At 38.0% G+C, this 23,053-nt stretch overlaps 1 pseudogene; it reads left to right on the top strand.

Moving 5' to 3' along the window:
• Nucleotides 1–1,080: 1,080 nt before the first annotated feature.
• On the top strand, nt 1,081–17,854 carry LOC148022654 (putative splicing factor 3A subunit 1; annotated as a pseudogene).
• The last annotated feature ends 5,199 nt before the right edge of the window (nt 17,855–23,053 follow it).

Here is a 23,053-nt window from a genome sequence, read left to right as displayed (position 1 = left end):
ATTTCGATTGCAGGGAAGAGAATCAAACTATTCAAAAGAAGAGATGATGCAACATATACAATCGAGGAGTTGGATGATACAATTTATGATGAATTTGAGCCAAGAGATAATGAAGGTTAAGATGTGGACATTGCAGATACTTTTGCAAAAGATGAAGAGATCCCATTGACCATCAAGCTTGGCGGTGAAGAGGATGGGTAGTTTTGGCCCATCCGGAGGATGTGCGGGTTTGGAGGGGGCGGATGTCGTGACGCTACTCGTCCATCACTGCAAATATGAGGGCAGAGTTTTTCGCCAATAATTTGATCACATTAGGAAGCGTCATTAGGAATTTATTTTCCATTATGTGTGCCTCTTTGTTTGCAATTGCATGACATACGAGCACATGTAGTTAGGCTAGGCACAATTTCTTCATTGTATTCATTTTTTTTTGTGTAAAACATCGCTCGATTGATTGCATAGCATAGACTCAAATTTTCAAACTGCATGAGTGATCAGGCACAAAGTTTTTTTTTAAACCAGGTTCTTGATAGGACAATTCATGGAAAATTGGTCTACATGAAGGTTTCTATTTTGAAGACTCAAGGACTTGAGGGAAATATTGAAATATTGATCCTTCACTTGGAATTTTCTTATGTAACTTATAATTTGGATGTTGCCATCATAAATACTATGTCAAGATTTTGCAATCTACAAAAGTCAAAAGATACTCATTCATGACATCTAAGTGGGGCATTACAACATCCGATATTTGTATTCTTTGATGAGAGAAAGGGAACTTGCTGTGGTGTGATCTCATGTGTGAAAAAGGCAAACTCTTAAAGAAAAAGTTTTACTAGCAATATGAGCTTGGGATGAGGAAGCCAAAGGATGTAAAGTAGAGATGCTGCAAGTTACGCAATACTAGCCAAAGAACTAGGAATAGCCTATGACGGAATCACTAATGTCATGAAACGATGAAAAAAGAAAGCTTTTTCCTCAGCTTTTCTAGAGACAAAAGCATCAAGCCTTTGTGAGCCATAAACTCAGAATCAAGATGAGAGGTTGAGACGACGCTTTAATCGATGAAGCTTTTTCATGATGGTAGTTCGCTATAAAAGCCATGAAATAGGGGAGGAGATGAAGGGGTGGATCATCACTGAAGACAGGAACGACGACGAAGGTGGTGAGGAGACGTCGACGGCTAATAGAAGGAGGGACAATGGGAACAAGAAGGGTGCGATGTCGGTAGCCGAAACAGAAGCTGACGAGGCGAAGAAGGAATTGAAGGACAACGTTGCAGTGTAGAAGGAATGGACGAACGTGGGGGTGGCGATGCATGCGGGTCAGCAGGCCGAGAAGAAGAAAACGAGGACAAATAGGAGATTAGCAAGCTCTTGCAACAAAAAAGTGACGGTGACGAAACCTACAGAAGACTTCAACGATAACGCAGAAAGCCTGATTATTACTTATACTTGTGAAGAACGGAAGGATCGAAGAAAAGCGCATAGGCAGTAGGCTATCAAGTTATCCGTCGAGCTCTTCTTTGTTAGCACTCATTTGAGGTGTGTTGATAAGACGTAACGTCGTTTTGCATTTGCTTGAGACGAATTGGCGACAATCAATTTCTTGCCGGCCATGTTTTTCTGTGTTTATTTGAGATGAATTTCTGGATTCGAGATATGGAAAAATTTTGAGGAACAAGATCTCTTTTAAAGCTTTGCTGGTCTTATGGTTTAGCCGATGCAAGTTGACCATTTCGAAGTGAAGAAGGTGATTTCTAGCTGATTGGAAAATCCTCATCATCCTTTTGCATCTTACAACCTGGCTTCTCTGTAAAATTTTGAATGTATGGATACCCTTAAGAATTAACATCCTCAATTATCAATGTCAAAATATCTTCTCTTGAAAGTAAGAACCTTTGATTACAAAAGAAACTTGCAAGAAGAGAAGGTGATTTCTTTGCCTTCACTTTGTTCCCAATCATTTTCTACTACAATAAAAAACATCTTCTTTTTTTATGAACTTCAATATGCACATCCATGAATTTATCTTGAGTTGAGCACTCTTCTTCATCTTTCCTCCCATCTCAAAGCGTCCTTGTGATGAGCGACATCCACAAACTCTCCATTGCAAATTTTTGTGCGACATCGTGTCTTCTTTTCACGATTGGGTATCAAGCTAGCTTTAACTTAAGCCTACAATCCTGAAGCAAATGGCAAAAAATGAAAGAAGTCATCAGCCTATCATTAAGGCATTAGCAAAGTCATGCAAGGGCAGGATGAAAGAGTGGACAAGAATGTTACCCTTTGCTTTATGAGATGATAGGACCACTCATAGTGCAGTTACAGGATATATACGTACTAAATTAATGTATAGACAACATCCAATCATGCCTATTGAAGAGACTATTGCTACTCGGAGTGTTCTAAGAGGGTTTGAATAGAGAAGAGTTCTTGGTTCTACGCATTAGATAGTTAGAAAGAAGGCCTGAAGACATTGAAATAGCCATAACAAAGCTGAAGACTACAAGGATCAAGAACAAGAAGAGGTTTGACAAGCCACATAGACTTCGACCATGAGCTATACAAGAAGGGGATTGGGTGTTAGTTTATGACAGCAGCTTGGAAAATGAGCATAGTGCCAGTCGAAAGATGGCAAAGTGGTGGTTTGGTCCATATGTGGTAGGGTTTGTTTTTGACAATGCTACCTATGCATTAAATGAGATGGATGGGACAACTCTAAGGATTTGAGTGGCTGGAAAACATATCAAGCTCTTTAAACATAGGGAGTCTTCAATATATGAGTTGAAGGAGTTGGATACTGAGCATGAACATGAGGATATGGAAGAAGAAGAGGTAGAACATGAAGACATTGACATGGAAATGGATACTTCTTTTGACACTATAGATCCATAAGACTTTGGCACATGTCGGAGGATGTGTAGGTTAAGAGGGGGTAGATATTGTGCCGCTATGTGGACACAATGTGAAAACCTCTAGAGTGCATCATCATTTGGCTTTCTTATTAATCTAGAGAGTCAATGCCATATTAGTCATTAGTGTTAGTGTCCATAGTGTGGATGGTTCACAAATACTAGATTTTTGGATAAGTTTAGCCTATTTTTGATATTTTGGATATTATTTCTTGTAAATATTCAAAAGCTGTAGACAACTTCTAGAATAGAATGACATGTAAAAAAAGCAAATGGCTTTCAACCATTTTTGGGAGATTTTATGCAAAAAGAATGATTGGTGAAATCGCGCGATGCCATGCGATCGCATATTACAAGCAACAAATAACACTTCAAACTAGGAGAAAAAGGAGTGGTTTGGGAGAATTTTAATTAGGTGTCCTGCTATTTTATCCCCTTTTGGAGCCAAGAGAAGCATCCGATTGGCAGTCTGAGCAACAGAGCAGAAGCTATTGTTTGATGCAGATTTATCTTCTCAGAATGCAAAAATAAATTGACAGGCTTCACCTCTATGAATATTCTTCTATATCTTCTATTTCTTCGAGTCCCTTCTCTTTCATCAATTGCTCTCCCTGAATCTCCCTTCACCCTACTGTCTCTTACCCATGTGGTAGACTTTCAACCACAAACACTCCGACAACATTATATAAATGATTTCTTATAAGTGCACCTTTTGAGGTAAAGTATTTGCACTAACATGCATATACAAAATATAATACTTTCAATTATATTTTTTCATATTGTAAAACATATAGATTTCATACATTAAAATGCGCACTCCAAAATAATAATTCCACTTAACTCAGTCTAATTATGTGCTCATCACAATGCAAAATGTATTTATTGTTTCACCTATCTACTAGGCATAATGCAACCAATACCATATGCATGCATTCACATGATAAGTCATGGATCGTACAATAAATAGATACAAATACACAAAATAAATATAATTTCATAATACTTATCAGGGATTTCAAAAAGAAATTGTCCTATTTGATAGGTCAAAGAAAAATATGCAAGGGTTGCCAATCATAAACCAGTGTTGCCTCTAGTGAGGCGAATCTACATTATATATTAGTATTGCCTATGGCGATGAATATGCACTATAAAGTTCCATAGATTTTATGTGAAACATTACCTATTATGACAAATATGTGCCATGGGATATCTACTATGATTATGAGTGGTAGGCATCCATTAAATTGTCATATTTCAAAGTTACCATTGATACCTAAATTCGTTGTGATTTTTTCACAACAAGATTTCTATACTTGACTAAATACCTGGTTTGGTATTGGTTTCCTATTATTGTAGTTGTATGTCATAGGTAGGGATTATTTCAAGAACTGAAATTTTAGTATCGAGATCTAACAAAGATGGTCATAAACTACTGGAGTAATTAAAGGTATTCCCTTGAATGGGTTCAATAAATTGATATGAAAAGAAGTATGTATTTGCTACTAAGGAGGAATGCCCAATCTAAGTGCATTCTCTTTAATCTTGTGAACAATTCGTAATGGGCCATAATGTATGGGTGCTAATTTAAAATTTGGATGATTTTCAATGGACTGAAGCCTCCTCTTATCAAATCTCAACTAAATTAGATCATTTTCTTGAAATTGAGCAGCCTTGCCTCTTTTATTAGCTTGAGTTGTGTCCCTCAATTGGGATTGTTTAATCTTTTCTGTAATTTTATCTAAAAAATTTCTATGGTCAATAGCCAGAGAGTCAAGACCTTGAACATCACTAGTAATGGTGATCATAAAGATAGGTAATTTCTTCCTATAAACTACTTTAAAAGGAGCTTTACCACTTGTAGTATATGTGGTATTATTATATGAAAATTGAATAATAGGCATATGTTGGTCCCAACTACTAGGTTTATCAATTGTAAAGAACCTAAAAAGATCAAGAATGGTGCTATTTGTTACTTCACTTTTGTTACTCTCTTGGTGAAAAGTTGAAGTAAAATCCATCTTGGATGAGAAAATATAGTATTAATGCATCACTTAGTAGCTTGTGGAGTGGAAAAAGTATTTTTACAAGGAATCAAATAGGCATATTTACTAAATCTATCACAATGATCCAAATTATATCATGATGAGAGGATGTAGTAGAAAGACCAATGATAAAGTCCATAGAAATTTGCTCACATGGGCCATTAGGAACTGAAAGAGGCATAAACAAACCATATGTTTCCAATGGTGATGCATAATCCATTGATATATAATTCATTTAGATACAAAATTTTCCATGTCATGTCTCATGGCCGACCAATAAAAATACTCTTTGCATATAGCTATCGTAGATCAAATACCTCTATATCCTATATATGCAAGTTGATACATTTCAATCAACATTCTTTGATAACATAATATCCATTCACATAAAAATAGTTATCAAAGCAAATAATACTAGTAATTTGAAATCTTTGCTAAATAAAATAGAAATTGGGATCTAAAGCATACATAGGAATCATTATATCAAAGGTTTGAATTTTAATAGTAGAGATATGATTTAAATATACCCAAGCAGGTGATGTGATGCATTTCTTTCATGTGGTCTTTGTCTTAATGCATGCATAGTAATAACATTAACATGACTTGGTTGATATTGAATCATAGGATGAAAATTCTGAATGAAGGAAGTCCATTTAATGTGATGGTTGAAAACTCTGGATTGGTTTATGTCTTGTTGATTAACTTTTATAAGAACTTAAAATCTAATCAAATAACTTTTCCAAATATCCAAAGTATAAACTACAACCAATAAATTTTTATCATATGTAATGTAGTGTTATTCAAGAGATTTGAGTCTAAGGCTTTCATAGGTGATAGAATGATCATTATACATTAAGATTGCACCTATGCTTGCCTGAACCACTATAATCAATAACAACCAAGGAGAAAGACTAGGAGAAATCAAGCAACTAAAGAATAGATGCATGGGTCAAAATATATTTCAAACTATCAAAAGATTTTTGCCAACTAGGTTGCCAATGAAAAACAATATTCTTATGTAACAACATGGTCAAAGGCAAAGCAATCAAGGATAAAGAGATCATGCCTTTCGGAAGGAGAGGGAGAGGAAGAGAGAAAGAGAGAGAATAAGAGCTTCTCACCATCACCACCGCCACCGTCACCATTTGTGAAAAAGAGGAGGAAGTGCGCGAAGGAAGAAGAGGGGTTGTCACGAAGAGGAGACAAAGAATCCATCCTCAGGCCTTTGCAGTGAGTACATTGCCCCCTCTTGGTTTTGTTCTTGTTCTTTCTTCTTTTCTTTTGTTTGTTTTTGTTGAGAATGAGATACCTTGAGGGAGAACGAGAGGAAATGAGAGAAGGAGAAGAAGAAAGGAAAAGGAAGAGAGAATGAGAGAGAGAGAATAAACATGAAAGATAACAAAGAAAGCGATAAAGACAGAGAACACTCAAGATCACAGGAGTTTGGTTCTCTATCGACTTCATAGTCATGAAAGGAGTGGACTACGATATCCTATTAGGCTAACCCTAGATGTGCAATGCACGGGTCATAGAAGATTAGGGGAACGGTCTAATCTTATTAGGCAATCGGAATGGAGCTCTAAGAGTGGAGATGGATCCTTGGAAGACTACACAAGTCAACCTAGACACTATCTTAGCCATGCTAAAGGGCGACACTCACATTAGAAAATCTTATGGGCCACTGACCAAGTATATCCCTTTCCCTAAGGATGAGCGAGATTGGATGCATGTGCTAGCCACAATTGATCTACCATTCTCAAATAACAAGGAATAGGAGAAAGCTACTAAGGTAGTCGATGAGCCCAAGGACATGCCCTTAGTACAAGTCTGCATGATGGCTAGGAGCTCGCATGGGTAATCCACCTCTATCACATTCCACGTCTTGAGCAACAAACAAGATCTCCACAAGATCTTAGAGCACCTGATGGATAAATTAGCTGGTAACCCAATCACAAATCTTAAACTAATTTTCAATTTCCATTTTTACTATTTGAAAGTGTGTGAATTCATCTAGTTCAAAAGCTCCCATTGTACTGCAAGCTTTCAAGATGAAAACATACATAAGTGCATCCACAACAACATCTTCTAGCTACATTTCTTTGAAAACCATGAGCACCTCATCATCAAGACCATGTTCAACATATCCTGCAATGAGAGTGTTGTTCAAACTGATAGCCTCTCAAGCACACATTTTGTTGCTTTAAGCAAACCACATTTTTGGTACATGTCTATTAATGGGCTTAGCACATAAAGCTCTCTATCAACTCCTCTACTGGTTATTTCAACATGCAAAATATGGCATGTCTCTAAATCTTTTGTAACACCAATAGCTTTCAAGCACAAAAGAAAAGTGACAAAATTAGGACACTTCAAAGTGGCTTCGCAGTAGTGGATGCACAACGTTATGGCATCCACCCCCTCCAAACATGCGCATCCTCTGGATGGGCCAACTTGTTTACCGCTTGCACCATTGTTCCCACCAGGATCAAATGGGTAATCATTTGGATAATATGACAAGTATGTAAGTTGACATAGGTTATCATAGCATCCTCTAAGATCATATGGATGAACCAAAGTAGGTATCTTTTTGTAGATCATCACAACATCTAGATCTTCTTTGGCTGGTTGTTCCCATGACTCCAAATTCTCTTTCCTCCGTCAATGGAACTAGTTTTGTTTGTGTCTTGACCACATTGACATTTATATCCATATCCATCTCCATAAATGGCATAAACATTGGCAAATCATTATCATCCCCTCTAATGTAAGAGGACTTATCATACATAAGTAGCACATTTGATATGATAACCCTACTTGGAATTTGAATAACTACTAGTACAACATTTGTGTTGGGTGAAAATTTCTTTGGAACCTTTGCAAGCATCTACATCAACTCTTCATTATCCTCTTGTCGTGGTTGCATTAAATCTTGGTTGTCTTTACATTGATTGTTACTCTTATCATCTTGAATGAAAAACCCCTCTAAAGCTTCATCTAGAAAATCTAAAATTTCCATGTCTTCTTTTACTACCAAAGAATCCTATAAGTCACCTCTATGATGACCAAAAGAAACCTCATCACATATATCATACATAGGGGTATTATGACTTGCAAAGAACTCATTCTCCTTGTTACCCTCCATAAGATAGTTGTGAAATGCAACATCACAAAAATCAGCATGCGTTATTAAAATAGCGTTAATTTCCCTTTCCATAGCATCATCATAGCAAACCTTCTCATTGAATGCATCAAGAGACTGCACATCATCCTCAATAGTAAAATCACAATCATATGAACCATAATCAAAAACTTGAGAATAGTCCACGTAGATAGTATTTTACTTTGAGCTAGTCTACACCTTCATCTTCATCCTCATCGGAAACACTCCTGGAAATAGTTGTGACATTCATCACCTTTGAAAAATTTTGTTCAGCTTCAATTCGGTTTATATTTTTGATGTGTGTAGAATTTTCCAAAACCTAGTTTTCCAATGGTCCATAGAGAATTTTGTCCTCAACATGAGGTTCCAGAACATCATCATCTTTGATAAGGCATGCATCCTGATGTTCTTGTTCTTCTAAAATACCTGCATCACTAAAAGTTTCTCGTATCTCTAATTCCAAATAACAGTCACCCACTTGTATAACAACATCTTCAAAATTTCTCCAATTGTTTGCATATACTTTGTCCAATTCATGTATTTGCTCATGAAAATCCAAAATCACTAGTTGTTTCAATTCTTTGATCATGCCTTTATTTGGGACACCTCTAATTTTCATCTCTAACTTGTAGCATGCAAGATAACCTTTAGGATTATAACTATCAAGTACACACCTTTCGTCATATACAGCATCTAATGCATGTTCCACTGCTTCATCCATCACTTGCAATCCAAGTTCTAGCTTCACATCACATTCACCATGTGTGAGATGGATCTAAGATTCATGTCTCGCAATACGAGTGTCGAAAGGCATCCAGCCTCTGATTGTTTGAGATCACAAGCACAAAAGAAAGAAAACACTCAAAGAACTCAAAAAATGATTTGAATCAAAAATTTTGTTTACCCAAACTTGATTTCGTCTGGCTACTCAATGCACAAAACAAATTCTAAACATAATTCATAGTTGTGCTCACACTCCATGATGCTCGCTCCAACTCTTTGACTTCAATGCACATATCATAGTAGTCAACTACAGCCACACAGTTATAGCACTTCAACTTGAAGCCTTTTTTATTGCATCAACTCTTGAAGCATTCAAATATGTTTTATTCCCCATAAGTGCCATGACAATGTTTGGACTTCCATGTTTCTGAAGTTCCTTGTCCCAAAGGTTGCATTAAAAAAAATAGTGGCTAGTTGATGCCTACATGATCCAATGAATGCATGATGTGGAGATCCTCATTGGGTTTTCGATCTCTAAAAATGATGAATTGATTCAATAGAATTTGGCTACCACATTAGGCAAATGGATTAAAGAAAGTTTGTAGAGTTCTAAAAAACATGATGAGTAAATTCTCTATTCTACATATAATTAGCAGAATCCATGGATGATGCTCAAGTACATAAGAAGCAGAACCCATATACTTGTTTAGAATCATGATTATGGAAGATGTAAGTACCATAATCCATAAAACTCTTTGTTAGAAAATGTGAGTAGAAGAATCCATAAGCCTATTTTAGAATATGCTTATCAAGAACATAGTTCATAAATCTTTCTTATGGAGCACATGGATGCGTGAGCCTCTTGTTTGTTTGAATGAATAGCATAGACCTCGTAGAGTAAAACCAAAACTGTTAGATAGTCATACTCTTAGATCAACAAAAAAAGGCACGTCCTTGATTGCTGCCAACACCTTACTTAGATGTCCTCCATAAGCAAAGAGATCAACCATGCAAATTTAGTGCTCTAAAGTTGCAGATACACCATAGTTTAACGTCATACTCTCAAAGTACATCTGCCCTTTATCCAACACACCTTTATGACCACATGCATTGAGCACAGTGGTAAATGTAATCATATTTGGCTTCAAAACCTTTTTGAAGTATTTTATCTAACTCCTAAAAAACATGCTCAAGTTTTCCATGTAGGGCATACCCTACCGTTAGGACACTCCATGTTACGACATCCTGCCTTGGCAGCTCGTCAAACACACCTTGTGTATTTGCAACCACTGAGCCCACACTTTGCATACATGTCTAGTAATGCAGTGTCAATAGCGACCTTTGATTCTAGCAACTCTTTTCTAACAATGTCAACATGTATTTCTTTACCTCTTTTGATTGCTCCTATACTGTCACATGCTTGCAACACAAAAACATAGGTGATTTCATTTGGAGAGAGATCCTCATGCGTTGCATGCTTACAAAATACTTTAGTGCTTTCTCACCATGTCCATGTTGGATGTATCCTGCCATTAGTGCAGTCCATGAAATAACATTTCGAACTCGAAGTTCATCAAATCTTCTGCAAGTAGCACACATTTGGAGTACATATCTACAAATGTTGTGCCAACAACAATATCTTTAGTCAGTAGACCTCCTCTAATGATCTCAACATGTATTTCTTTGCCCTTGTCTTGAGTTTCTATGGTGCCACAATTATTCAAGATGCAAGAAAATGTTACATAATCAGGAGAAGTCCCCTCCAATTGCAACTGCTAATAACAATTCAGCACTACCTCCTCAAGTCCTTGCCCTATTTAATGCACAATTAGTGAATTCCATATAGATGTATCTTGAAGTGGCAAAGTGCCAAATGCCTTGGTTGCCGCTGTTAGTAAGCCACATGTTCTATACATAATAACTAATCATTTGTGTAAGTAAGGGTCTTTTTCCATTGCCCTTTTCACTATTTTAGAGTGTGTGAATTCACCTAATTTAGAAGCTCCCATTGTATGGCAAGCTTTCAAGATGAAAACATACATAAGTGTATCCACAATGACATCTTTCAGCTACATTTCTTTGAAAACCATGAGCACCTCATCATCAAGACCGTATTCAGTATATCCTCCCATCAATGTATTTAGTGAGATTGTATTTCAAATTGGCAGCCTCTCAAGCACACAATGTGCTACTTTAAGCAAACCTTATTTGCAGTACATGTTTATTAATGAGCTTTCCACATAAAGCTCTCTATCCACTCCTTTGTTGGTTAGTTCAGCATCTAAAAGATGGCATGACTCTAAATCTTTTGTACCATCAACATATTTCAAGAACAAAAGAAAAGTGATAGAATTAGGACACTTCAAAGTGGCTTCACAATAGTGGACGCACAACGTCATGACAAGGCACCTCCAAAATCAGGTTTCTATGCATAAGCAATCTTTTTATTTGTTTTATGATAGATGTTTGATGAGATTGTTTGTAAATGGATGCCTTTAATTGATAATGCTAAAATTTACCACAAATATTAAAGAAAATCTAAAAAATTAGTCACTTGACAATTTATATCAAAACACACAAAACCCATAATTATGCGATTTTCATGAAAATGCTAAATTTTGGAGGGTTTTGTTATGATTTTAGGGTTCAATTGGAGTAGAAATGAATATAAAATCAATTATCAATGATTGTGATCTATCCCAACCCAAAAATTAGAAACATGAGAATTTTTATCTAAATAAATGACGAAGAATAGTGGAAAGAATACAAAAATTTAGTTTTTTGTGCTAGAAATTTAAGAAAAAATATACTTTATGTTCTTGAATGTATGGAATGGCTGGAGCATAAGGGATAAGCCTTAGTTCAGCCTTGTCTTCATGTTAAATTCTATTTTTATCACTTTTTACAAGAAAAACAAATGAAAAAACTACTCTTTACAACTATCAACGATGTATAACCTAAACAGTAGGGAAAAAGAGGGGTTTTGATGCTAATTAGTTTCTAAGAACATATGAAGTTATGGTCTATTTGTTTGTGCACACCATATAGGATGTTTATAAATTAAGTTAAAAGGGTTCAAGCAACATGACAATGCTCAAGACTGACTCTTAGCAATGAAGCACGACTTACAGGCTAAAACCATAAATAAATGTTTCTTGCACTACACCATTCTGATTTATAAAACATAAAATGTTTGATGACTATAGCATTCATAGTTGCATTGCACATATCACATGGTAACTCCTAGATGCATTGCAATTGGTTTCTTATACATATGAACCACATTGAGTTGTGAGATACATAAGTTGTAGGTTTAGGCATTTGGGTTCCTTGGGAAACTGTTAAGTGAGGAAGTATCTTATCTCTTGGAATGTTTTAAAATAAGTGTGGAGTTTGTGACGCATGTGTTATTTGTGTTAGTGCTGCATTGAGAGGCCAATCCTCCCTGAGGTGTAGGAGAGTCGGAGTGGGGCCATGACATTGAGCCAGAGGGGTGCCTTCTTCTATTTGTGATTATGAGGCATTTTATATAAATCAATGTGTAGGGACTCCATTTGAGGAGCGTGGGGCTTAATTGTTGGACTACAATTTAAACCAAATATGAGATTCATGATAGTAGTTAGGGGAGTGTGTCCCATAGACACTCCTCGCTACAAGGTTGAGGGGGGGGGGGGGGGGGTGTTCTCTGAGTATAGGGAGTCCTGGCTAGTGCTTATAGCCACTGTCGCACCTGTTTTAGGCCCCACGAAAGGTGGTGCATTTTGTCGGTAGCTGCTAATAAGTTGCAGTTTTTGGACTTTGGTAAAAAAGGGACTATAAATTTATAACCATGTCCATTAGGAATGCACTAAAGTATCTATAAAATGGGGTTTCAAACACTTAACTTGCCCTATTCAAAATCTCCTAATAGACCTACTTAATTATATAGAGATTGAATCCTCTATGAGAAATGATTTATGTAACATGAAAAGTATACATTTTGAAGCTAGTCTGTCCTCTAGCGTGATGGCATGGGTGGAGGTTTGCCTTGATGCAATCTTTATTCAAGAAACATTATGCATGACTTTTTATAAACCTAGAGGATATGGAACAAGTAGGTTGGAACCCATGGTAGTCATGGCATCGACTAACGATCATGCCAAAGCCGTAACACCATGGGACAATAACGATATACAATGGAATTTACTTGTGGCTCAAACATCATATGTGGTGGGTCACCATGCAAAAATATTAGACCTCAGAAGGATGTTGGAAGCCTTAGTTGTTAAAGGGAAGCTGTTGCTCAAAAGTCCCAACCCGCACACTTTAAATAATGTTGATATATTTGTTTTAGATGAAGGGAAAAAGCTCTTGCATAAATCGATTGTGGAATGGCCTCTGAATGGGCAAGGTATGGAATATCCTCTAAGAAAGGATAGGAATGATATGCTAAAAAGTCATAGGACTCCCTAGACCACTCTGAGAAATAAATGGCCTCCTCCTTATAGGGATCTTCCAGTGTTTCATGGGTTGCTAGATGAGAATTTGATGGTAAACGTGAAAGAATATGGCCTAACATGCCTTGCAAGTGGGTTGATGATCTACATCATATGCTTGTGTTCTTGAGTACCCTAAAGGGAGAGGCTAGAAAATGGTATTGGAGCCTCCCAAGAGGGGGTCAATCAAATCCTTCGAGGAGTTATGTGATAAATTTTTTGATGAATATGAAAATAAGGTTTCCATGACTCACGTCTCGCGACAGCTTATGCAAACTCGACAAGAGTTGAATACCTTTTTCAGAGAGTACATGAGAGCCTTTGATGACATTCTTAAGCTTTGGCCAAGGAAAGTTAGTCAACTACCAGAAGATGTGTTTGGCGAACTCTTTGTGAGTGGCTTGGAAATAAAGACACTGTTCCAAGTTAGGATGAGAAACCCTAAGTCACTCAAGGAGGCAAAGGTTCAAGTAGAAGATTATGAGAGATACATTCAGAGATACTTTGAGAGCTATTGGAGTTTTCCTTGCACTCTTGAAATCCATAAGGATTGGCAACATCTATTGAATGTTATTCATGCTAGAGGTGCAAATGAGAGGTATACTAGGGAGAACCCTGGAATTAAGTATAAAGACCTTAAGGCCCAAGAACCCAAGCATCCTACTATAGCCAATCCTATATTCCAAAGCCATGAGCTAGATGGAAAATGGCATAGACCAAATAGGGAAAGCAGAGTGGTTAAGCAACCCATAACTGGTCTAAGTTTGAAACAAAATCATGACAATGAGATGACGCCCCAAAATATAGTTGATATATGGTGCCATATGGAGGCTATCTCAACCATTGAGAACTAGGAAAAGGGAACCTAGGATTTACAATGGTAAAGATCCACCTAGAGTTGAATATAGTAGAATGATCTATTTCAAGGGAAGTGATAGGTAGCAAGCAAGCTGAGAGAGATCGGTCACTATGAAAGGTCACATAAATAGGAGGGGTGGGCTCCAGTTGAGCCATGAAAAGATTAAAAGAAGATGGGTTTGGAGGCCCAAAATCTCAAAAAGTGTGGCCGTTTTGTTGGATGAAAAGCAAAGAGTTCCAAGTGGACATACCATGGTTAATTCCCAAGTGGATGAGATCAAAGGCCATAATAATACATCTAGCAATGTGCACTACTCTGGGATGCATCATTGTGATGGGCCTAGGATTCAATCCCTACCTAGTTTGGGTTGTTGTAACAATGATATATTAAGAAGTCCAAATAGGAAAGGGTCACATGAGCCAAAAAAAATTGATCTCTCTATAGGAGAGGCCTTTGGAAAGCTGTAACAACCACTCTGTTTGGATAATAATACATTCAATCCTAAGGAGGACATTCCTTCAGCTAATAGCACACAAAGAGGAATAGCCCATACTGAGGTTATATTAGTAGGAAGGCTTGGACTTGTGACTTTGATTTATCTTGGTTTGTCAAGATATAATTAACATGCCAAGTAGACTATATGTGGTTAGAACAAAATGATTTATGTTAGGCCAAGAGGGCCATCTCTATTGAGTTCTAATGTTTTATTTCATAAGGCCAAGAGGGCCGCTCTGTTGGTTGTGAAATGTTATATCTCTTTAGTCCAAGACAGCCATATATTTATTTGGTGCAAATACTGTTAATATTTTTCTAATTTAGTGATTGCATCACAAAGATTGGATGAAGTGCATGGTGCAATTCTTTGCTGTGTAGAAGCTTCTTATGGCCATTCTAGGTGGTATCCTCGCCTTTCAAAGTTATTCCCTTAAGCTAATAGTGTTATACGTGCATGTGGGCGTTATTTTCTTTTTGGTTGTGGTGGAGACCGGAAATCAAGGCATGAAGTCCTAGGATTAGGTTAGGTTACCTATGATAGAGGGTAGTCCTTGTGACCCTGTCCTTTCTACTCGCTAGGTAGCTGCCTTAGGAGTCCCTGCTAGTGTGAGGTCATTAGAGGAGGCTGCAAGAATAGCAAAGAAGATTAAGTTCTAAATATATTTAAAGATAAAAATTACAGAGGTGTGTAAAAAGGGGTTCTAAATCCTCAATATTCGAAAATAAAATGAAAGAAAATTCTACAAGGACTTGACTATCAGCTTGCAGAGGCTTAGTAGGTTCCTGGGGTGAGTCAAAGGCGCAGGTTGACCATATTCCTTCAAGGGAGGGTCACTAGAGAGGGGTGATGAGTGTGATGTGAGATGAGCTCCATCCAAGCACGAGCATTGTAGAAGAAGGGGGGCACCATAGCCTAGGGCTTGAATCAGGAGATGTGACAGTGTATTTGATTGGCTTGTTGATGCTCTCCTTGTCGATGTCTTATCTTCCTAGGGGTAGCAGCTAGCCAAAAATAAATAAATATTGAAGGTTGGAGTGAGAATAGAAGTGAGTTTAAAAATAAAAGGATTAATTGTCCCCTTGTGAGAGCTTGGTAGGCTCATGGGTATTGAGTCAGGACCTGGCTGATGCCCTATTCTCATTGGTCACTCTACGTTGTTGTGATGTTGTACGTCCAGCACTCCAAACCTCAAGGTGAAGTTTTTTGCCAAGAATTTGAACACATTTGTCAACATCATTAGGAATTTATTTTCTGTTGTGTGTGTCTTTTTGTTTGCGTTTTACATGATGTATGAGCACATGTAGTTGGGCTAGGAACATTCTCTTCAATGTATTCATAATTTTTGTGTTAAGCCTCGATTGATTGACTACATCATATAGATCTTAATTCTCACAATTTCTCAAATCATGAATGATTGGACACGAAGTTTTATAAAATAGCATATTCTTAATAGGACACATTGCATTCCAACACTTGTTGAAGTGATAAATCCAATGTAAGGTCACAGATTTCGAAGATAGGAAGCATGGATATTCTTCTTGTCACGAGGTTTTGTTGGGATGCAAATTCAATCATCTAGATGTTTATAAGAAAGTAGAGCAATGATGAGTGTGATTGTTTAAGATAGTCAGGGTGCTATACATGTGTATTGCAAGGGATTTTTTGAGAGATTAGAAGACTTGTGCTTTCAAGATGGCTTGCCAAATGACTATTTATAAGTCACACAATCTTATGCCCTCGAGATGAATTGGAGACTAGCCTGCTGATTGTAGCTCTCTTGATCTTCCGCCATGAGTTGAAGGCTGAGAGCCAAGTGGCTATCAAGGCCTTGAAAGAAGACAAGGGACAACTTGTGAAAGAAAGCATGAAAGTAGCATAATTTGAGGATTTGGCTGGGAAGGCAGATGAGCCACTAGGGGAAAAGTTACAAGCCACTGAGGATATTGAGCCTCCAATGAGGATTGTCAAGAATTGGAAACGGCGAGAGGGGAGACTCCCAGCTCAAAGGGATCCTATGAAATTTATTGTCTCACCTATCACGCACGAGTTAATTCCAATAAATGAGATGGTTGAACATATGCATATCTCATTCATGGATCGGAAGGAGAGGATGATGGCCAAGTTGAGAGAAACTACTCTAGCAACTAATGATAGGATATCTTGGAGCATAGTAGGCCTTGCCCGAACCAAGCTTGATATTTTTGGCACCATTGAAGAGGAGGTTTCCAATGCAATCAAGGCAAAGATTGAAAAGAAGAAAGAAGAGACAAAACATGTTATTTGGGACAGTCATTCAGGAAGCATTAGTTGCACTGCAAATCAAGCCATGGCCCAGACAATGAAAAGTGATTATCAAACAAATGTTGCTAACCTTGATGAGCATCTTCTTCCGGACCCAATGGCTCCACACAAGCTTGCACCTTCCCTAGTAAGGCCTCTACCACCACCACCTCTAGGACTTGCCTTAAATATACCATGGCAACCTCCAAGCCTTTAGTAGTATTTCGATGCCACCTCATACCATGCCTCCCCTGTTACAAGGCCATCGATGATTCCTTAGCCCCACCACTCCAACCACTACCTTTAGCTTCTTCATGTCCCCTTGTTCCAACCATGATGAACATGCCTTCACCTCCTCCATATTCTTTGCCCTCTATAACACTAGCAATGATGGGAAGTACAACATTAGTCCCACAATATAGCATGCCACAACCACCTCATCCACCATTTTCATAGGGTATGCCACCTCCATCAATGCCAATGATGCCAACTCCCCTCCCTTAAGTTATGCCACCGCGCCAGCTCCACCACATGTAGCTCCTCCTCCTCCCCTTGAAGAACCAGAACCAAAAAGGCAAAAGCTAGATGAGATGCTTATTCTAGAGGATCATTTTCTTGCACAATATCTGGGAGCTATGCGAATTGTGGTTGTTGTGCCTTTGGTGGAAGGAGAAGAAAATTTGAAAGGCAAGTGTTGGAAGTTACAATTCACTCTCTTTCCAAGACAATATTGAGCTTAAAGGAGGAATTTCTAGTGAAATGGCTCTTCCAACAAACAAATATATGCTCACTAGTACAAGGGGGTTTTTTTCTTCAAGGAGAACTTATCACTTGCTTATTACAATGTTGGACTAGGACAAACATTGACCTTAGCTCTCAGAGAATGAGGTGGTAGAAAACATTAGGCAAAATAGTTCGTGAATGAAAGCCTAACTCTCTTATGCAATGCTTTAGGCATGCATATGTAGCTTGCTTATGTATTTCTAGGGAAACTTTATGAGACTGACATGCTCTGAAATAAAGTAGGGTATTTGGGAAAGTGTGTAAAGGAAAAACCACACTGAAATAAACATAATTCCATTGATGAGATGTAGCGATAGAGACATGAAGACGTCATATTTCGAGAGGGTGGTGATAGAAATCATAGGCTATCTGAGGCATGAGATTTGGTAGTGTGATGTAGCAGTTTACCAATGATTAAAGGTTCATTGGCAGTCCATTTGATGGTGCCTAGATGATGGCTAATGTATGCAATGATTAGTAGATGATAGGAAAAGTGGCAACTGTCTAAAATACAAAATAATAGCACAAGGAAGATTAAAATTATGTAGCCCTTTAGGCTAGACAATCTCGTTTTTGAGCCTTCAAGGCTTTTATTTCGAACTATAACAATTGAGGCTTTTAGCCTTAAGAAAAAGCTAAGGCTTTAAAAAGCCTTAGGAATTTATAAAAAAGCTAAAAGCACAACATGAGAAGAGTGGAGGAAAAACTATAAAAGGAGGATTAGGAGAGCTTGGATGGGCCATCAAATCAAGTGAGAGAGGCTGGAGGAGGAGCTTGTATCCCTCACCTCTTTGAAGATCTCACTTCAAATTTAGGAGAGAAGGCTTGAGGTTGAGTTTTAAGCCCTCGTCTACATTGAAGTTTCTTCCCAGAGTCGTTTATGAAGGTGGTTTGAATTGAGCTTGAAGCTTCTTGCCTACTTTAAAGGTCATCATTAAGATCTGCAAAGTGGCTTTTAAGTCGAGCTATGAGCTCCTTGCCCTCTTCGAAATTCTCATCATCAATTCTATGAGAGTGGCTTGAGTTTGAGCTTGATGCTCCTAACCTTCCATGAAATTCTTCCCATAAATTCTAACATTCCACCTTCTTCTCTTCTCTCTCAGTTTGAGAATTCAACCTTATCTTTCCTCAAAAAAGAAAATCTTTTGATCAAATCCGAAAGTCTTTTGAACTTGTATCTTAACTATATTTTTAATCAAGAATTTGTTTTCTCATTTGACTTGTATCTAAAATTATTCTCGCTAATTTTATGTTGAGTTCTCCCATCACAAAGTGCCCCTAGGGCAAGCAAATTTCATGAACCCCCACGTAAATTCCTTGTGACATCTAGTGAATGCGATGTGAAACAATCGCTTTTGATCACCGATATGGGAGACTCCTCAAATAATCCACTGTCTTCATTGATTGCTTCTTAATTTTTGACTCATGAGATTAAGACATTATTACAAACTCTTTCTTTATCCATTGTGATGTAGAATCAATAGATGCAATTATCTATGTAGTAGCAGGAGTAGTTACATCAGTAGCAGTTGGATCAACAATGACTGTTGCATCAAGGTCAAGAGCATACACATGAAGCAACCAAGGCGATCGAGGCTATGGTTAGTGAGTGCAAATTATTTGATATGGCAAGAATGTTTCAGCCTCCTACATTAAAGCCTTTGAAAGCCAGATGCACTTCTTTGGAGTTCCAACCAACTGGAGAAGCTATTTCTTACCTCTTGTCACCCTTGCTTTGCGAGTTACAGTGACAAATTCGTTTATGCAAGACTCTAACTGGAATGTTTTCAAGAAACTGTTAGAATATCAAGCTCCCATTACTCTCCTATCAGTATGTATGACCGACATTAGGTGTGTCCATCTGTATCAGCAACAAGTGTGGGACATTAAATAAGTCGGTGGTCTTAGACCCAGTGTGAATGGTCCTACGGACCTTAGTACTATTGTATACACTTATGTTATGTTAGTAGTCTATGAAATAATGGAAGATGATGAACGACATGAAGGTGAGGCTGCTGCTCCATTACATTGACTCTCTCCCTCTATCTTCCAATATTGTATCAGAGCCATCACGGATGGGATCTTGAAGGCATGAAGCTGTGAGAAAGACCTACAGCCTGAAGACTTAGGGTAGTGGTTGAAGAGAAGTAGGCTGTCATTGTATCTGTGAAGGTATGCTTTTTGTCATTTTGGGTTGTCATTATACAAGAGGGTTGTCCTGGCCTGTTTGAAGCATTGTAGAGGCTTCATTGAGCACTCAAGAGCAAGCATCAACTATCCTTGTGGAGTATACCTGCTGCTGAAACCCCCAAGGCTATTGGCATGTTTGCGCCTGATCTTGAATGGTCATTTTCTGCTGAAGATATCAATCACTACCTAGTTGATCTCCAGCTTGAAAATGCTTCTTGGAAGGTCCTTTGATGCCTTGATAAGCCATTGCTTGGTCTGGAGCTGATGTATGAGTTGGAACAGTGCGCTTTAGATCTGAAATACAGTCCAGGATAGTTACAAATAGGGAATACACAGCATGTATGTATCTCTGACATGAGGTTTGAGCATAGATATGCTTATGCATACATATGTATTGGTTGGTACGCTTATGAGCTGAAGTCTTGGTGGAAAAAAAATTCAAATCTGGAAATTTTTAATGGCTGGAAAATGTCAATGAATAGGGCAGCATACACTGATCACTCTTTGAAGCATTGAAGCCATTTGATGAGCATTTTGAGCTCTACTGAAGTGAGGGTTCATTCAAGAAGCATATGTACTGAGTTTGATGCATTTGGGTTGCATCTTACTGACAAAATATTCAGATCTGAAATTTTATGATAGGCTGAAAACTATCATAAAACTGTCATCATCATACACTCATTGACTTGAAGAAATACATACCTTTTGTTACCTATAGGGAGTTGTATGGTACGGGATATGATTGTTGAATGCTATGAGCATTGAAGGCTCTTAAAAACTGATATCTGAATCTGGAAAAAAATGTATTCATAGGGTATTGGCTGGTCATAAATAGTGAATGCATTATATGACATTGCCTCTTACAAATAGAGTGTCTGCAGATGGTTGTTTGGTCATGTATTGACCTGTACACACAGTGGTATGTGTATGAAGTGCCTTGAGGATATCTTGGGCTGAAATACATCTTGGTTTGACAGTTTATTGGCTATATACAATCTGTGAGTAGATTTATGTAACTTGTACTTGCTGGATATGCACTGTTTTGTGCCCGTATGACTATTTCTAGTTGCCTACATATACTAGAAAATGTCTAGGAAAGTTTGGAGCATGTATGACATGTTTTAAAGTGGTTTTTGACAATAAATTCACTACTGGTTAACTGAAAATTTAAAGGTTTTAGACTGCGTATTCTCTTTACTGCAATAAGCTTGCATGGCACAGAGTTACTGTACCTGCAAAGTCTATGTACTAACGGGTTATACCACATGTTTGTGGATATTTTTGAGGTTGTAAAGGGCTGAAATACCCTGGTTTTTGTAGAGAATAGTTGCAGAAAAGAGTCATAAACAGTCAAGGATTGAGGTTGGTCAGAGTGACTTGTTGGCTTGCAGGAAGTTAGGCAGTGACTAAATAGTGTCTGGTACAACATGGCAAATGCAGAAAGGACTGACAAAAAAACCTAGATAGTGGGGGAAAAGCTTGACAGTAACAATTATGCCATATGGAAGTTCTGCATGGAGAACTTCTTAATAGGGAAAGGCTATTGGGAGTTGGTGATTGGAGCGGAAGCTAAATAGGAGCTCCCAGATCGATCATAGACGATTACACTGAGCTTGGACAGAAAGAGCTCGTAGAGTCTTGCAATGGCTCTCTTTATGTATCTTAGATGCCATGGTAATGCAGATAAGGAACTTCAGCTCTCCTAAGGATGCATGGGACATTTTGGTCAAGTATTATGGCACAATCACAAGTGCCAGGAAGATACAATTGAAGCAGAAGTTCAACAACATGGAGAGGAAGAGTAGGTCTATACAGGATTATGTCACGGAGGTTAAGACCATTTTGGATCAGTTGGCATCTATTGGTTCACAGGTTGAAGATGAAGACATGGTTGCTGTGACCTTGAATGGCTTGGGGCCTGAATATAAGTCTTTTGACACTTCTATGTCTGTGCGGGCTGAAATGCCTGATTTCAATGAGCTGGTTGCATTGCTTATCCATGAAGAGGTTAAGCTTGGTTTGGCTACAGGATCTAGCAGTTCTAAAAACAAGGATGCATTTTTCTATTCCAATCAACGTGACCGCGTGGAAACCGTGGTAGAGGCTATGGATTTGGCAGTGGAGGCCAGCAAAATGCATCCTATGGCAATAACAATCAATAGATATCAAATGCAAGAGGTGGTGGAGACTTTAGAGGCAGGGGGAGATCCAGCCCTAGAGGTAGAGTCTCCTGGCAACAGCAACGTCCATCTGACAATCCGAATAAGGATAAGGATTTTCATTACTATGGGAAGTATGGACATATTGCCAAGGACTGTTGGAAGAAGTAGGGCAATCAAAAAGGCAAACAACATGAGCATTTTGCTACATCTAGTCAGGCAGATGATACTTCAGGAGATAGATTGTTTGCCATGCAGTATGTAAAAGACAGAGTTGCTGAAAAATCCACTGATGATGCAGTTTGGTATATTAATTTAGGGGCATCGAACCATATGACCCCTCATGGTGATTGGTTCATTGATATGGTGGCTGAAAAAAACGGCTATATTTGTATAGGTGATGACACGCAGCATAGCATTGAGCATAAAGGAAAAGTGCCTCTTGTGGTTCATGATGGAAAAAAGAAAAATTTGCATGATGTATTGCATGTTCCTTCGATTACGAAGAACCTACTGTCTGTTGGTCAAGAGCAGAACTTGCAACTTAGATTCAACAAGCATGGTTACTTTATTGAAGAGTTTGGTAATGGATGCAAGTTAATAGCTCGTGGTCATAGGAATGGCAGAATGCCTACTCTTGATGTACCTTGCTATAGCTGAATTCAACCATGTTTGCCCATGGTTCTGGCACTATCAGAGACTTGGAAATTTGGCATAAGAGAGTGGGGCATGTAAATTTGCAAAGGCTACAAATTATGTAGAAAAAACAACTTGTTACAAGTTTACCCAAGTTTCAATATTCAAATATTGGTCATGTATGTGATACTTGCCAGTTTGGTAAGCAGTCAAGGTTGCCATTTGTCAGGCATGTAAGGCAGAGTACACGTCCATTGCAGTTAGTGCACTTTGATGTTTAGGGACCAGCCCATAATGCATCCATGGGAGGCTCGAAGTATTATGTTACATTCATTG

The sequence above is a fragment of the Lygodium microphyllum genome, chromosome 16 (assembly GCF_053477565.2).
Source record: "Lygodium microphyllum isolate KBCC chromosome 16, Lygodium_microphyllum_v1.1.10, whole genome shotgun sequence".
Classification (NCBI taxonomy): domain Eukaryota; kingdom Viridiplantae; phylum Streptophyta; class Polypodiopsida; order Schizaeales; family Lygodiaceae; genus Lygodium; species Lygodium microphyllum.
Note: the sequence above shows the minus strand (reverse complement) of the source record. Positions and strands in the feature narration are given on the sequence as shown.